The sequence below is a fragment of the Dipodomys spectabilis genome, unplaced genomic scaffold (assembly GCF_019054845.1).
Source record: "Dipodomys spectabilis isolate Male_0828 unplaced genomic scaffold, ASM1905484v1 ptg000116l, whole genome shotgun sequence".
Lineage (NCBI taxonomy): Eukaryota > Metazoa > Chordata > Mammalia > Rodentia > Heteromyidae > Dipodomys > Dipodomys spectabilis.
The window spans coordinates 3,120,257-3,124,857 of NW_024870793.1; the positions used below are offsets into that span (position 1 = coordinate 3,120,257).

The 4,601-nt window shown below is 38.8% G+C and overlaps 1 pseudogene; it reads left to right on the plus strand.

Annotated features, from left to right (window-relative positions):
- The first annotated feature begins 636 nt into the window (after nt 1–636).
- Nucleotides 637–736, plus strand: LOC122115122 (annotated as a pseudogene).
- Nucleotides 737–4,601: the final 3,865 nt, after the last annotated feature.

Below are 4,601 nucleotides of genomic sequence, written 5' to 3' on the forward strand. Positions count from 1 at the left end.
ACAATGAGTACATTTCTTAACAAGCATTAATGCCTCCTCCTCTATTTCCCCTTCCCATACCTTCTCATCTCCCCCCACTCCCCACCCAATCCTCCACGCTCCCCACACCCTGCACCAAAGTTTTAAAGTTCGTTTTCTACATAAATGCTTGTACATCTTATTGTTGCAATGCTGTCAAGATTGGATATTCTGGTTGGTCTGTTCCTACATGGAAGAAAGAAAAGGTTCAGGTAGACTTTTGTGCAGGTAAGACCTCATTTGGGAAAATGTCAGCTGCAGAAGTTTAGGAGTAGCTCTTAAGCAAGGCTTACTTTGAATCCATTAGCTCTGCAAAGCTAACTCAGTTGCATAAATACGTACTTGAAAAAGCCTTCACCTTAGGACCTAGCTATAAGTGCTTCAAAGTATGATCAAATCTAAAATGAAAAAGACTTAAAATTGTCATTGACAAAAAAATGCATATGTGAGCAATCGACCGAACAATATCATTTTTTTCCACTATACACATTATTTTACCGAAATAAGATCAATAGTATTGTTAGGAACAATAAGGTTTCCTTGCTACAAATAGGCACCCAAGGATATAAGCCTGTATAAAGATTGCATCATTAACTACTTAAATTTAGATGATACTACATGCTTCAGAAGCACGTATACCCAAATAACAACAATACGGAGATTAACATGGCACTTGCACAAGGATAATATGAAAATTTGTGATGTGTTCCATACTTTTCATTCTTCAGTTGCAGAAATGAAAACAGTTATTAACAAGTTGATTACAAAATTACAAGTGTAACAATATATGCAAGTGTTAGAATTAAACGTTAGTTTGACATCAGTGTGTAAAATCTTCACCTTAGAAAGGCCTTTACATAGAATAACCTTTACAAAACTTTTGAAATTAGTTAGCATTGTCATTTTATCCCAAAGAAATATACTACTATAAGAACCTAGAAAAAGGGGCTGGGAAGGTGGCTCAGTGGTAGAGCGCTTGCCTTGCATGCATGAGGCCCTGGGTTCGATTCCTCAGCACCACATAAGCAAAAAGAAAAAAAGCCAGAAATGGCACTGTGGCTCAAGTGGTAGAGCGCTAGCCTTGTGCTGGAGAGCTGAGGGACAGTGTCCAGGCCAAGAGTTCAGGCTTCAGGACCGGACCTCCCCCCCCAAAAAAAATGAAATAAAAATGAACCCAAACCTAGTATTTTTCTCATTGTATACAGAGGCACATAATTAAGGAAATTGCTTCCTGTGTAATATATATGTAAAAGAAAGAAGATGTCACACAATTATTCTCTTCATACCATGTTATACCAAACCCAAAAAATGCTTTTTCTACATTTATAAATTAATATCATCCATTTGTTGGCAACTCTGTATAGATTATTCACATTATCATTTTATACATGAACTGTTGGAATTATCTATTAACTAACTTCTAATTATAACTCTCATGAAAGAATTTTCTAGGCAAATAGAATGCCAGAATCATTTGTGAATTTGTCCGTTAAAACCTCTACTTAAAAAGAATTTTGTAGTATCCTATAGAATATGGAATTACAAAAAAAACAAACTATTTATTTTGAATCTAAATTCTAATTTTGCAAGGTCCACAAAGTCCTATATTAGACGAACTGTACTATTTCTCTGGGCTTAAGTTTTGTGAGCTTTGATCATTTCTTTGGCATCCAACAGAATGAAGCTTACTTACTTTTTCAAATTTTGGATGGGAATCATGAGCTATTTTGCATCTAAGAATGTTCTGTAATGAAGAGAGCATTTAAAACACAACTGAGGATAATGTATCAGTTGCATTTCAATAGAAAACTTGACTTCTCAAAACATAATGACAAAATTAGCCCAAACTTCCAACTGTGTATTCCTTTCTTGTAGTTTGGTTTGTTTTATTGAGACAAAATTATACTACCTGGTCCAGGGAAGGTTTCACTATGTAATTCCACTCTCTAATCTCCTGTCAGTCTGAGTGCTAGAATTCCAGGCTTGTATCACATTGCCCTGCCATAGTTTGTTGGTTTATTTAATCTAGAAACACACTAGCAATTCTGAATGTCTCTGATGATCTTATCCATTGACTGCTCAGACTGTTTATGTACAATTTTGAAAGACGTTCTAACATTTGATACAGGGTATGAACATTTTCAGATGCACATGCAGGGGTCTCTGATTCATTCCTCCATGGATCTGATCCCTTTAATAATGATAACTTGACTTTCTTACTATCTCTGGTCCCTACCTATGTAATAGTCTCAAACTTTTTTACGCAGGACATATTTTCTATTGCTTTCTAACTTTTTTACATATTCTGAGAGTTGTTTCATTTGTGTATTCGTGTGTGCACATATAAGTGCCTCTGTGTGTATGCGTATGTTTGTATGTATGTATGCAAAAGCCTCAAGCTCTTATTCAACATCATGCTCATGATTGGTATTCCATCCCTTGAACTGTTCTTCCAATGCAGCTTTGGTTGGTTAATTATAGATAGTGCCTCAAAGACTGTTCTGCCGAGGCTGGATGCAAACTGAACTTCCCAGACTCCTTTACATTCTTAAGTTTTATTTTTTCCAGGAGTATCAACTTTTAAACTACAAACATTTTTGTGAGTGTGAAGTCTAACCTGTAGCCCAGATTTTTAACTCATTAATTCATATAAATATAGATAAACATACACATTACATATGCTGAATGTATACTGTTAGAAATGTGATTTTAAGCTGGGTTGTGGTGAGATCTGAGGATTGAGGTTCAAAGCCAGCCTGGGTAGGAAAGTCCCAGAGACTCTTTTCTCTAATTAACTCCAAGAAAACTGGAAGTGGCACTGTGGCTCAAGTGGTAGAGCATTAGCCTGGACCTGAATAGCAGAGGGACAGCGCCAAGGGTTCAAGTGGCACGACCAACAACAATATATATATATATATATATATATATATATATATATATATATATATATGAAACAAAAAGAAATATGATCTTTGCCTCCAGGTTCATTGATAGTATAATCCCTGCTCTTTCAAGGTGGACTTTTATCCAGTTAAGTCCATTCTCTTATAACTGACCTGCATGGAACCAGAATCATTTTCTATTCTACTTTTTACAAATTTGCACGATTGGAAGTGTGATTTAGAAAGAGAGTGGCCTCATACTTCATGTTCCACTTAGGAGAAATGCTTTCTCTATATCACTTCTGTAAATCTACATACTGAACTTGGCTTCATTGTTTCAATGTTGTCTTATTTGTAGAGTCTTCTATATTGTATTGAACCCTTAAACACAGAACTACTCTTTCTCCTATTTTTGCTATTGTTTCTCTTACTGTTAACTCTTGTACACATGGAAAATAATGCACAGCACATACACTCACAAAAAATGATCTGAGAGATCTTCTCGGAGGAAGTTCTGGGAAGATGGCGGAGGAGAAGCTGGAATCTGAACAACTCTCGCATAGATAGCAGTTTTAGAGTTCCCGTGAACAGTCCTAAGAAAGAGAATCACACCAAGTGTGCCATCACAGGACAGAGAATTAGGCAAGAGAGGAGAAGCCAAGGCAAGGAGACACAACAGAGCGCTTGCCAGCAGCCGCCATGGCGGCGGCAGGGTCGCGGTGGCTACCACAGGGCACCCAAACCTGAGCCACAGAGAGTCCAGGACGAAGGAGCCAGACGCTGCGGGCGAGCAGATTCTACTCAACACCAGCAAGAACCGACAAGGAGCGGACATCTTCATCCTGCAGTTTGCAGACCAGAGACGACCCAGGAACCAAGACTCGGCGTGAGTAGAAGCCTGATGTCCTCACTCCTGATCAGGGAGCAGAGGAGGGAAGGCCACCCCTACCCACCCCAGTACCGGAGATCTCCATGTTGGATACCGTCAAAGCTCGGAGGAGCGGCTAGCTCCAACTCAGGCCTTGGAATAAAAGGAGTCATTTAGCAGGTCACAAGAACTTAATGGTGAAGTGAACTCCCAGACTCAGCTCCACCCAGGGAAAAGTCACCCAGCTCGGGCACCAGCCCTAGGAGTGGCTTTCCCCACTGGGTAACCAGAACCAGAGGCTGCCCCTCCCTCTAGCAGCCTCCACAATCAATTGAAAAACAGAAACCCTAAGAATGGCTCCAGGCTTGGCTCTGTGAGTTTTTCACAAAATAGCCCCAGGGAAAAGCTACTGTTTGTTGAAAGTCCTCAACTCTACCCAGAACCTAGCCACATCACTGCATCCCCCTCCTTTGTGATTCTCAAAGCAGATCACCCTCCCAGTAAACTAACCTGGGAGGGGGATCTCAATATCTTGGGTAAAGCAGAGCATTTTCTGCCTGTTCGAACAAACTGACTTAAGAAACCAATCAAGCCACAGGACCGCAAGCAGACCAGAGACTCAAACAAGAGGCTGGTTACAGACAAAAGGGAGACACAGGATTCTTCCCACCCCTCCGAAAAAAATAAAAAAAAAATCAAAGAACTATTTTTTTTTCTTCTTCTTTTTTTTTTTTTTTGGTAACTTATATATATATAAAAATTTTTTTCTTTTCTAAAACTTTTATTAATCTTTAATTTTTGCCTTTTTTGAAAAAAAAATTGTTTTCCAGTAA